This window comes from Zalophus californianus, chromosome 3 (genome assembly GCF_009762305.2).
Source record: "Zalophus californianus isolate mZalCal1 chromosome 3, mZalCal1.pri.v2, whole genome shotgun sequence".
NCBI classification, from domain to species: Eukaryota; Metazoa; Chordata; class Mammalia; order Carnivora; family Otariidae; genus Zalophus; species Zalophus californianus.
Genome location: NC_045597.1, coordinates 68,537,516 through 68,551,528, shown reverse-complemented (window position 1 = coordinate 68,551,528; position 14,013 = coordinate 68,537,516). Strand labels below are relative to the sequence as shown.

The following is a 14,013-nucleotide window of genomic DNA, read 5'->3' as shown; positions in this document are numbered from 1 at the left end:
AATAGCACTCCCTTTCATTTTCCAGCTCATTTGTTTTTCTTCATACTGTGTTATTTGTAACACATATTATATATTTGTTCAGTATGATCTGTCTCCCCCAACTCATATGGAAGCTCAGTAAGGGTGTTGATTTTGTCTTTTGTTTACTCTTGAATCCCCAGGAGCTGGGACAGTGTTTGGCATGGTAGGTACTTAATAAATATTTGTTGAATAAGTTAAGTAAATGAGAACTTGGAGTCACTGTGAAAAAAACAATCATATGATTTGGGGGATTAAAAGAAACTCTTTTTTTTTTTTTTTTTTTGCTATAGCTCTGTAATTTAAAAAAAATGGCCAAAAGGGAACATTTTCATCTTAAATAGATGAAAAATCCTTATTTAAATTTCAACTATGCTTTCTCCATTTTCCTCACCCAACACGTGGCAACAGCAGTGTTAGTTTCCTTTAGTTATAAATTTTCCAATTGCCCCTTGGAAGGAGGCTGGAGGACACGGAAAGGTTATCTTGCAGGGTGTGGGGCCACCAGAGGCAAACCTGGAACTTAGGAGGGAGTGACTATATTCCTTTAATATGCCTCAGTCAATGAGGCAGCGAGGCAGGCTGCCCCGACAAACACTTATAAACATACCTTATTATGGGAAAAGCTTCACTCTTGAGGGCAAGGTGCAATTTTTTCCCTCAAGAAATTTGTGCTCTAATTTCAAAAATGGGCATCTTGCTTACAAATGGATGGATGGCCAAGTATGAATTCAGCTATAATCCCCAAAGTCACTTGGTATGACATAAAGCTGGACTCTAATCTCAAATTTATCACCAATGAGACACACGACCTGGAACTGAATTAACTGAATCTCTCTGAGGTTCAATCGACTCTTGTAAAATGAATGGCCTGGACAAGATAATCTACAAGGCTTCCATATACTCTAATATTTCATGATTTTTTTGAGTTAAAAGAAAGAAGAGGGTAGAATGTTGGCTGGAATTTCTTCATAATATTAAAGAGCTTGAATAAGTAAACATCATGTCTCAATCAATATCAGTTCAACTTTCTGAAGCTTGCTAGGAAGTGATTTCACGAAAGAAGAAAAGGCACTCATTCTTTTATTTCTTCAACAATTAGGTTATTTTACTATGTGGATTATACAGTGGGAGGTAAAAGACTTTTTTTAAAAATGTAAGACAAAGTTTCTCAATTATAGTACAAAAGAAATTGTTCTGGTTTCTGAAGACTGAAACACTCAGCAGCGTGAACAGAAAAGCAGAAACTTGCAGCTAAATGAGACTATTCTCTTGGCTGTGCTGGCCTCAGCCAAGTTTCTTCACTTACCCCCTCTGTAAATTGAGGATGATAATCATGACCTCAGCATCTGCTGTGATGGTTCACATGATGACATGTAGGAAAATACTGAATCAGGGGCCTGGCATGCAGCAGGCCCTCGTGGGGCTCCCAGCCTCTCACTCCCTGAGGGGCACTTAGATATGGAAGGAGGGGATCATCTGGAGGTGGGAATGGGCATAGTGAGAATGGCACTAGCAACAAAATCATGAAGGACTTGACCCAACCCTTGAAAATGGCTAAGATCTAGGCAGGCAGAAAAGAGAGAGAAAAGTATTAGACTAGAAGACACTGAATAGCACAAGGAATGGAGCTTGAAATATCCATGAGAATTTAGAGCCATTTCCATTCACTGGTGAGAGGACAGGCTGTAAACAAACAACAAAAATCACCTAGGAGGCTTGTTAAAAATGTACGCTACGGATCAGCCCTCTCCCCTACCCACCACCACACACACACAAAAGTACGTTATACTGCTCCCCCAGGGATGATTTTGATTCACTGGATCTGGTGAGGAGTCCAGGAGCCCGTATTTTAAAAGATTTTCCAGTGGTTCTGATGCTCAGTCAGGTTTGGGAGCCATGGGTTTCGTTAACAGCAATTGATATCTTACAGAGCAGAGCTCACACTGGGCAACGGGAAAGTGACCAGAAGACCGAGCCCCGGTATAGGAGCCTGGATCCAAAACCCTCTCTGGCCCTCACTGGCCATAGGACCTTGGGTAGTCACAACATTTTTCTTATCCTCATTCATCTTCTTTATGTAGTAGAGATCACAGCACCTACCCTGCCTTTCTCAGAGGACTTTTGCGAGAACTGAATGATTTTAAGCCATTGTTATATTACCTTAATGGAAAAGCACTTAACTGTAAAGTCTTACACAAATATTCAGGATCATCGTTAACATCACCTTTATTATCATGGGGACCCTGGGATTCCGGATGCCATGGTCAGCTCCCATCTAATACAACCTTGGGGCAACACCTGTGGTAATCTGAAAATGGTTCCATCTTGTCACAATGACACCCCTGAACAGTGACCCCTTCCTAAGCGCTACACTGTGACTCCTCGAGTCTTCAGGGCACAAATTACTTAACCTTTCCAAGCCTTAGTTTCCTCTTGCATAAGCTGGGGATAATGTTAGTCTGCTGGGCCCCCACGTACAACCGCGTAGGCCGGGCCTTACACAGAGCAAGCAGCCAAGGCGGGCCATGCAGGCTGAAATTCAGCCCAGGGTACTTAGCTGCATGATGTTGGGGCTGCATTATCTCAGAGGAGGCACCTTTTCTAATTCATGGGCCCAGAGAAGAAGCCCTTTTCTAAGGGCTAACTGCAAGCTGCTGTGTGTGCTAATAGGGAGGCTGGTAGTCCTTACCCTGCAGCCTGGGCATCGAATGAGAACATGCATGAAGTCTTTAGCATAAAGCCTCACACACAATGGGGTCCAGGGCAGGTTTGCTGTTACTATTATAATTATCATTATTTCATTCCCTCAACAGACATTCATTGTGCACGTTCCTTGTCCCAGCTACTATGTGAAAGCAACTGGACTATCCACAGTGAATAAGACACTACCTTTTCCTTTGAGGAGGCTGTAGCTTAGGTGCAAATACAGACACTTGCGTAAATCATTATATTCGAGTATTGATACAGGAGACTCTGTCCAGAGTGATAGTGTTTGAATTTCTGAATTCTGATGACTGTGCTAGGAAGGTTTAATTCACTCCTATAGATTTTTTTTTTTATCTGGAAAGTCAAGCTTATTCAGTGTCTTTGATAAAGCTGTTTATATCTCTCACACTTCTCATATGTTTAGAGTGAAACATACAGAATGAGCTTCCCAAGGCACTTGACTCTCCTTGTGGAATAGCACCTGTGCCCACCTTAGAACAAGGACCCTGCGGTCAGGCAGGTCTCCTTTCCTACAACATGGCTTTGAAACCACTGATGAGGGATAGTATCTGCCTACTTATTTACTACTCAGAACTATGCAAACACACTCTTCTTTGAAGTAGCTTAAGAGCAAATGAAAATGCACTCTTTTTTAGTCAATCGCCCAGAAATACTTTGCATTAAATAATAAACTTAATATCAAACAAAGAAAAATGTCCTTTTTAAAAAACATCATTAAACAGGAGTTGTATGTATAGCTTCCGTCAGCAAAGAAGGATTTAACTTGTGCACCTTTGTGAGACTAGACTCTAGTCAGCTTTAGTGTTTTTCACAGAGACAGATGGACATAATGACAAAACAAAATATTAGTAGATATGGGCTGAATATTCTTCGTGATAAATGATAGGTTCTATTACTACCTCTCCTAATTTCCTTTTCTGAGTAAGTAGCCCTAGATGAACCTACACAGGAAGTAGCCTTAATGGTTTTAATAGCAGTGGTTTAATGAATTAATCTATTATGGGTATTGCAAATAAATTTTTAATTAAGAAAAAGCTTAATTAAGACGTTTTCAAAACAAGCCTCGGATCTGAATATCTAGATTACCAAGAGTTGCATAGTTTGTCTAAATTTCCTATTCCACACCTAGGCACTGCACTACCTTAAAAAAAAAAAACTAATTAAAATATTTCCTTCAATGTATGTAATAACTAAAATATAATCATTTTAACTGTGTAAACACCAGGGGTAATGTTATTGCTTTATTTCATAATGATGCTGTCAGAATCAATAAACAATAAAATAAAACAAACATACTTTCTCTCAGGAGATCACCTTCCCCAAGAACACGGGGCACAGAGCACGTGGATTATAGATTGTAGATGCTCAAAGGAAGGCTTTCAAGGTCCCTTCCAAATTTAATATCCTATGATCTATGCATCCCTTTTATCTTACTCAAACACCACCAAACCACCAATGAAGGTGAACCCACAAATCAAAGCATGATGCTACAGGAGCCCAGCTTTCCCAGAGTGTAGGACCAGCTACATCATTTGCCAGGCACACTGCAAGATGAAAATGGGGGTCCTGCATTCAGCGATTGTTAATTTCAAAATTGCAACAGAAGAGCACTAAACCAAGGATGGAGGCCTTCTAAGCTGGGGCCCTGCCTGCGCGTGGTGCAGGGGCTGTCGGGGTTCTACAGATGTTTGCAGGCCCAGGACTCCCAGCTGGCCGCCCTCCTTCTTCCATCTCCAGTTCTGGCAGGGGTAGCCCCAATTACAGAAAGTACCAATTATAAGCTATTGCTCTTGTTGGAGGCTATGTAAGCAGACCCGCATGGAGAATGGCACTGGCAGGCATCTTGGGGTATGCTTCTGGGCTTCAGCCCTCTCCCCTCTCAGAACATCCTAGGAAATCTAACACAGAAAGGGAACTCAAAGGCTTAGGGCATTAAGTTTCCTTTAGACGCATGTTACAGACTCATTGATCTTTAAAGTTAAATGGGTCCTTAGAGATTATCTAGTCTAACTTCTCTCATTTTAATTAGGTCTCCATCAAATTCCATTTAGGCCAAGGGTATGGGAATGAATTCGTGGTTGCATAGCTCTAAAGTCGATGGTGATTTTGATGAACAGACCTTAACTGATGATCTTTCAGAAAGATAAAGCGTTAATATAACGAATGATTCATGCTATAACACCAGTGGATTACACAAGATGCTGTCAACCACGCTCACAACATATGTAGTATATGATTTTTTTTTTTTTTATATCAGTCAGGACAAAGAGAGTGAGGCTAATGTCTTAGCACTTGGAAATCCCTGAACATGGGATGTAGAATGGGTTCATTAGATATGGGAAGAGGCTGATGAATCCAGGTATGAAGGAGTGAGTGGGTTAGAACTGAAGCTAAAAGCATCTCCTTTACCAGGAAATACGTCTCTGTTGCTCTTTTCTTTGCTTGCATGTACATGTACAGTTGACCTTTGAACCACACAGGTTTGAACTGTGCAGGCCCATTGTGCCTGTGGATTTTTTTTTCCCCAAAAATACAGTGCAGTACTGTAAATGTATTTTCTTTTCTTGTGATATTCTTTTTTAAAACAAGATTTTATGTATTTGTCAGAGAGAGAGAGCACAAGCAGGGGGAGTGGCAGAGGGAGAGAGAGAGAAGCAAGCTCCCCACTGAGCAAGAAGCCTGATGCGGGACTTGATCCCAGGACCCTGGGATCTTGACCTGAGCCACAGGCAGCCGATTAACCAACTGAGCCACCCAGGCGTCCCTCCTTATGATATTCTTAATAACATTTTCCTTTCTCTAGCTTAATTATTGTAAGAATATGGTATATAGTACATATAACACACAACATATGTGTTAATTGACTGTTTATGTTACTAGTCTGGTTAACAATAGGCTATTAGTAGGCAAATTTTGGGAGGAATCAAAAGTCATACCTGGAATTTTGACTGTGCAAGGGGTCAGTGGAGGGGGTGTGTATCTATCTATATAAACTCTCATACAATGTTATTAAGGGGCTGAAAATATTAACCCATTTAATCCTCATCACAACTCTATGAGGTAAGTACTATGCTTTTCCTCCTTTTTAAAGATGAAGAACCTGAGGAACATCAAGATTACTTACCTTTCCCAAAGACCCATTGCTTAAATAGTGAAGGCAGGATTCAAACGCACGTAGGTTTTGGACTCCAGTAGCTGCTCTTAACCACTAGATCATGATGCCATGCCAATAATCTCCCATCATGCCCAAATACCACGAATCATGCCCTCCACTATACTATGCACCCAAAGTAAAATGACACGCGATCTATGCTCCTACTGCTGCGGCAAATCCGAATACCAACATTATGTCTGAAGTGATACTAATTTCACAGATGCTGATCACCATCACACAGCTGTGATTTTATACATATGACATCTCAAATAGCTTCAATCCCTTTTCTACCGCTATGCTAAAGGGTTAAGACTGCTCTTTTTCATTTGTCATTATTGCTTTGATTTAGATTTCAGAACAAAAAATCAAACACTTGGCACAAAGCCTCTCTTCTTCCTTTCCAGAAAGGATAAAACAGTCTATATTGAAATACGTGAAAGTTTTGTTGTTGTTGTTGTTACTTTAACAATTGCTCATCTTTTCTGTCATTTGCTTATGAAGTCTTTTCTTGGGACTAAAATAAAGATGTAATTTATTGCCAAGACCATGGGGACAACTCCTCATGGGTAGGAAACGGTGCAATCTATCATTGTTTTTGAAGAGTTCTGGGATGGGGGTGCCTGGGTGGCTCAGTCAGTTAAACGTCTGCCTTCAGCTCAGGTCATGATCCCAGGACCCTGGGATCAAGCCCTGCATCGGGCTCCCTGCTCAGTGGGGAGTCTGCTTCTCCCCCTGCCGGCTGCTCCCTCCTGCTTGTGCTCTCTCTCTCTCTCTCTGACAAATAAATAAAATCTTTGAAGAGTTCTGGGATGAATGCAACTCACTGTCAGGCAAAGGGGGGAAAGAGTGCCTTGCCTTCCTTATGTGTCATTGCAACAATGCCTATATCCCCATGTGGCGGTACATTAATGTAACTTATACTGTTAAGTATTTGTACTTTTAGGGCATCATTCAATAGATAAATTATCACATTTCAATAGAAAATGCTTTCAGAGATCCTTCAAGGAACCTGGAAATATTTCCATTTTACCTGATGGTAAGAGAATAAGAAGCATCTGATAAGACTTTCCAACTTAATGTCACTGCTAGTAAGTGTATTAATTTTCATGGGATTTTAAAACAATTACCTCTTGTATTCATTTAATTTCCTATATAGGAAGGAGAAAGAAAAGTATTCACCAAACACAGTCTGCCATGATGGAATATAAGTAAAATACGCTCTATTACACAAAATGAAAGAACCATAAGAATCTGAAAATTTCATTTTGGATGAAGACGTTACTAAGGATATCGTCTGTCTGAGAATACAAAATGGCTTGACACAGCAGATTTGCAAATACAGTATTGTGTAGTTATGGCACATTCTATACTGTCCCTTTGCAATTTCTGGAAGCTTGCTCTATTTCTGGTTAAATAGATGAGTTAAGTGATTTGAGCAGCATAATAAAATTCATGTGCTTTGCCAGGATAAAACCACAGTACTAAATTAATATCCTGCACTACAGTCCCAACATGCTTTGACAAGGATGCTATTTCATGGCTCAATAAATACTTATTGACTAACTACAAACATGACAAAAATGTTTGTCCTTCAGCTCGACTGTTTTAGGACTAAACATTCAAGTATTCTGAAAAAAGCCCGGGAATGTTGTAACACTTTTCAAACCACTTTTGTTTTCATTTCGCAACATCACTTGCAAAAGAACAGAATAGAAATATACTATTGGATAAACTCCCAGTAAACTATAAGGTCTTCTAGCAAATTTTTCTTTATAAGTTATTTTGTTCAACACAAGATTTAAAAAACACAACGAAGGCGTATGTATTAATTTCATTAGATATGTGCTCCATGTCTAAATGATCAAGTTGTTGAGTCACAAATATTGTACCACATGGTCTTCTAGAAGGAATTCCAGTCAACTAGCGGGGCTTGTGTGTCTTATTCCGAGGAACCGCCAGCAATTAATGAACATGATCATTTCCTTGCTCTAATTCTGGGAGGAAATTGTGTTACTTCTAAAGGTTAGCCAGTATGCTATGGATAGGCTAGGCCAAGTTTAAGTTACTCTCCTTACAGATGAAAAATTTAAGACATTATCTATTTTTCTCTGAGAAATTTCCCTTTGGTCAACTTTATTATGGACAAACCATAACTGATAAATGTCAGTAAATGGATGCGATCCTGGAAACTTCAATATACAGAACTTTTCTTACAAGTTAAGCATTGTTTGATTAGACTATTTCTGGAGACCATGACACTGGAGAAGCCATCTTTCCAATATAGTTTTACCTCATTATGGGGGGGCCCACAAGTTATAATAACCACAGAAATATTCCTGCTAAGACCACTTTTATTTAATTAATCATATTTTTATTTTTTGTGTATGAGGGCAAACTTTAGTCTTTCCTTCAAATGTTATTTGAAATTTTCAATTTTTACTTAGCAATGACATTTCTAAATTTTAAAAAAGGTATATTTTATTAGTGAGACATATTTTATATTAATTTTTATTCATCAACAGTTCTGGAACCAAATAAACCTATCATAAAAGATTATTCAATATAGCATTACTATTCTTCTGCTATAAGAACGCTGAATTTAGAAACAGTATTGCTTTTTCTAATTCCCCAGAAATTTAGCACACGTATATGTATATAGAGTTCACATCCAAATAGTGTGCTTTATTTTTTTAAAGATTTTATTTATTTATTTGACAGAGAGCACAAGCAGGGGGAGCGGCAGAGGGAGAGGAACAAGCAGGCTCCCTGCTGAGCAAGGAGCTGGATTCGGATTCGAGGCTCATCTCAGGACCCTGGGATCATGACCTGAGCAGAAGGCAGATGCTTAACCCACTGAGCTACCCAGGTGCCCCCGAATAGTGTGCTCTAAATAAAGGATAACCTACGATTCTGTCCTTGGCTGCTCCTCTTATTTACATTTTTTTCCTATGTAACCCCATCTAGCCCTAAGGCTTTACTCTATAGTAGTTATATGCCAGTCACTTCTGGATTTATCTGGCTTTGACTTTTCTTCCAAACCTGTACTTGTGTATCCAACTCTTTGACTTTTACTTTTGGATGTCTAATGGCATTTTTGGTCTAGTCTGGCTCAAGGAGAACTCCTTACTCCTCTTCTCATCTGTCTTATGCCAAAAAAACCAAGACCAAAAAAATCTTCCTTTTGCAGCTGCAACATGCAAATCTGGCCAGTGGTCCGCCTCTCAGCCTACAGCACTACAAACCCAGAAGTTCTTTTTTTTTTCTTTAAGATTTTATTTATTGAGAGAGAGTGAGCGAGCACGAGTTGGGGGAGGGGCAGACTCCCCACTGAGCATGGAGCCTGATGCTTGGCTCCATGCAGGGCTCAAGGTGGGACTCATTCCCAGGACCCCAAGATCATGACCTGAGCTGAAGTCAGACGCTTCACCGACTGAGCCACCCAGACATCCCTGAACCCAGGAGTTCTTGATCCCTCCCTCACCTCCAGCACATCAGTCTCTCTCCTTTCAAGACATATACCAAATCTATCCCTTTCTCTCCAACACTATGACCCTCGTCCCTGTCACTGTTTATCTCACATAGACCACTCTGGTGGCAATTTAACAGGGCCCTGCCACTCTTCTGCTTAAAATCCTTTGCTTCCTTATCATATGTAGAACCAAATCCAAATTTCTTGCCCTGGCAACAAGGCCCAAACCTTTTGTTCCCCTGTAAAATAAACAAGCTCATTCCAACTCCACTTAAGCAAACCTCTCCCTAGGGGCCTAGAGTATGACCCTGTGCTAGACACAGACTTGGGCGAGTAGTTAATGTAAGTCAGTGGCTCCCAGGCCAGGCTACTCAGTGGAACCCTCTGTGGAGCTTGAAAAAATGCTGATCCCCAGGCCTTATCTAAACGGAATCAGAATCTCTAAGAGGCAGCCAGGGCACTGATATTTGTGAAAGGCTCCAGATGATTCTATGTGTAGCTAAGAACCCTGACAGAAGTGATATGCTTTCCTTCTCTCTGATCTTAATTGTGTACTTACTTAGATTTTTTTTTTTGTCACTGTTAATATAAATCACATCTAAATGTATTCTCCTTTCAAGAGATGTTAAAAAAAAAAAAAAAAGACTGACAGGGTAGGATGGCCTGTTCCTCACAGGCAAGTGATAATAAAAAGGAAGGACTCTGATATAAAACACATGAAAAAGATCAGCTAGTATCATCCTGTACTTTTTGATATCAAGGAACACATTTAGATTTTAATAAGGAACTTTTTTATGGCCCATGTTCTATTCTTGATCCCACTCTGCATTAAAGTCCCAATCTCATGTTTACATCACATCACAGGATGCTACTGTTGACTCTGAGAATGAGTGAACCTGTTTTAACATGACTAGAACTCACTGAAATTTGGTGGAATTAGTGTTTCTAATTGAAACTCAAACTTTTCAGTGTTTAAGTTAGTTTATTCTTGGCAGCAATAGAACTTCCTGTGCCTAAGAGAAATGATTTAAAATGAGACTATAAAAGAGATCAAAAGACTTGGACATCAATTAGTTCACAAGCTACCTAAACACTGTTATGTGAGTATAAAGGAATCAAACATATGGATTACATTTCCATTAAAATAGAGTGGGGTTTTAAAATAAAGGAGCAGAAAGCTTTAGAAAACTCATTTGGATTTTCTCAGACCTTAACATTTGGAAAAGTAGTTCAAGCTGCTTACAAACACTGAAAGCTGAAGGGTATGCTGCTACCTACAGAAGTTAATGATGCTCTAAAAGTTAAGAATTGTCATCAGTGGTGGCTGATTGGAGATCTGGGGAAGCCAAAAGAACCTGTCACTCACCCATGTTGAAGAAACATACATTTAGGCTTTATGACAGCATCTCATTCTTGTAGCCCTTGGCTTCTTATAGTGATGGTAGTGGGCAAGGCATACCACATCGAGGCCTGGGACAAGCTAGAGGTATGGCTGTTTCAACTCTCCAAAAGCCCATACACTAACCAGCCCAACAGGATGACTAGGGGGCCAATAATTTTAGGTGTAGGGCTATCTTTGTCACTCCAAGAGTTAAAAAAAAAAAAGAGCAATTTTTCCAGTTAACTTTGTTATTATTTTTTAAACTAACTGCAAGTGACAGCCTTGGAGAGAGGATTTGAGGTCCATGTGTCTCCATAAAGTGTTGTATCAGACAAAATGGGCACAGCTGGCCTTTGGCTTCTGACAACCTGCATTAGAATCCTGCCTTGAACACTAACTTTGTCAGCTTGGGAATAAATAATAATCACCACCATTATTAGAATAATCAACATTGAGATAACAGGTGAGAAAGACTCTTGCTGACCCCTATGGGGTCTAGGGTCTTGGAAAATTAAGAAGTATGCATTGGCAAAAATGCCACAATCTGACGAAAATCTAGCAGCTACTACAAAATTGGAGGCCCAAGAAAAGCTCTCAATATCAATCCTTCTTTAGCTTACCCCTTTTTTAATTTTGTAATAAAATCGACATATTTGAACACCATTCACATCTTGTCTTTCTATTGGTTTCATTACCTGTGTTGTGACATGTGTTAAGCAGTGCTTTTTCTGATTACATATAATCCCTTCCTTCTTAAATGTGGCCCCACAGCACAGAAATCTACAGGCTTCAGTATCGTTACACAGTTCTATTTTGTGTCTTTCTGTCTCATTGACAAGACAGCCTTTCATGAAGAGAAGTAAGAGTGAGTTAGAATGAGGATTTCCTTCCTTTGGGTGTAAAGGAGTAAAAGGGAGACTCAAACACCTTCAGAATGCTCTAGACAATAAATATGAGTTTGTTATAAAGCACTCCGAACACTGTCCTACTGACTAAAGGTAATAAGAAGAAAATTTTAGGGAAATTAAAGAAATCCCAGCACACAACTTTTATCTGATAGGAAAAAAAAAAAAAGGCCAGTATCATGTCTTGGCAGGGTGGATCCTCTCTGGGGGGACATTCGCATAGTTGGTTATTCTGATACTGTGAACAGAACCATATAAAGAACACTTTTGCAAATGAAGAACACTTTCACCTAGAATTGATGCCAATATTAATAACTTAAGTATTTCAGTGTCTCATGGCCAAAGTTCCATATTTTAGCTACCTTAGCAAGAAAACCCAAGAAAATCAATTTGCATCTAAAAGCTCCTTCATGGAGTTGGCTTGGTTTTGTGGCAAGCATCCCAGCTTGCTTCGAGAAGCAGAAGCTGAAGTCTGCTTCACAGAGGATTGTTTGGTGCTAGTTGAATAACCCACTGGCATTCAGTGTTAGCAGAGTGGTAAGCAGATTATGGGTAAGCAGATATTAATATTCTGATTAAACATTTGAAAACCTCATACCACTCTTTAAAAAAAAATAATTGTACTACTCTGGAGAACTTACCATTCTGAAGCCACTTCTAGCCTTAATATTCCTATACTCATGATCTTAGAATCGCCACCACTGGTTTATTTTCCAGAATCAAAACTTTTTCTCTCCACCACCTTAACTGAACTGCAGTGCCTAAAGTTCGTGTGAATAGATGACTTTCTTGGACAGCCTTCATGGTTTTCAGTCTTTACATTTCACTTTCTTCCTTCCCAGATCTCTTTTTGAAAAAGACAGGACTGCAGTCATCTTTGGCCTCAGCTTCTATAAAAACCCAGCACAGCCTTGGCAGCCCTCCTGGAAAGACTTGTTTCCTGAAGATCCATTGATTTAACAAACTTAACAAACTTAACAAACTTAAATAACAGAAGCTATGAAAGAGACATTTGCAGTGAGCATTCTGAAGTTATGAAGCAACAAACATTTACTAGACCACAAAAATTTTTCTGACACCATCCATCATGTAGATTATACAATTTAGCACGATAACAGGGAAAGTTACTAATGGTTATTAATTGAGGTCTGCAATGTACTTACAGGTCTTTAAAAATCAACCGTCAAACCTACTAGTTACCACAGCTTATTTCTGGGTCCAGACTGAGAAGTCTGTTTCTTTCTTAGGTGCTTACTCAACGGGGCCACTCTGTTGGACAGGAAACATGGGATGAACATTTTATGCTGACAACATTGAGTGTTGATATCATCGGTGATCCCTACATCTGATTTGACCAGTTAGAGTGATAAGGACCCAACGCTCAAGGACATACAGACTCTGGGCACCTACTCCAGAATGCCCTCAGGCTGATGGGGAGAGCTGGCTGCAGGAGTGTAGGGGCAGAACATCCAGCAGACTAGTTTACAGTTCTACTTTAAGGAAAAGGGGAGGAGCCCAGAGAAGGTTAAATCTCCCATCTCACTCTTGGCATCCCTTCCCTCTGTCCAGGCTTCATACCTTCTTCTTCCCTAGAACTCTCTTCCATCCTTGTGGTCACTGACCAACTCAGGAGATATTGCTGGAGAGACAGGAGGCAACAAGGTCCAGAGACTGGGCTGGTGCTCAGCCCAGGGACCCTTCCAACCACACTTCCCCCAACCCTGGAAACATCTTCTTAGCAGCCAGCACTTGGGAAAAGTGATCCTAAACGCTCCACTGCTCTGCAACTGTGCGTAGGGCGGCTTTCCCTTATTGGGGCAGGTATGATCCGGTGACTAACCCGACCTACAGCTCTGAATGAGGGCTCTGAGAAGGCTCAGACCATTCACTGCATCCGTGGCCCTACAAGGAGATGGTTCCATGGAGCAAGCACAGAAGTAAGGTCACAGCGTGGGGAGGCTGGGGGAGGTGCTAAGGAGGAGGCTGGCGTTCTGACCCAAGCAAGGATTCTTAAGGACCCCCTAGCTCAAAATAATCACCTCTTCTCTTCCTCGAGTTGGTGGGCAATAGATTCCAAAAGGGAGGCCCCTCTTCTGAATCCCAAAGTCAGGAGAGCCCGACTCACAGCAGGGCAGAGATTGTGGGCCGCCACCTACTTGCACGAACAGCTGTCCACCTGTCTCTCCAAGTCCTGCCCCTCTACCCCCCAAACATCTGGTCTCCCAGAACTTTGGATAATTTCCCTTGCTTTGTCCCCCCCGCCTCCACCCCCGACACGCAGTGGAGGTGCCCCGCGTGGAAAAGGCGACGTTGGAAGAAAGGTAGCCCTCGTGGAGGGCCCCTTGGGCTGGGCACT

General features: G+C 40.7%; 1 protein-coding gene across 4 annotated transcripts in view; it reads right to left on the bottom strand.

Annotated features, from left to right (window-relative positions):
* Positions 1 to 14,013, bottom strand: part of STARD13 (StAR related lipid transfer domain containing 13) — a 512,105-nt gene that overhangs the window by 218,657 nt on the left and 279,435 nt on the right. The window lies entirely within an intron of this gene.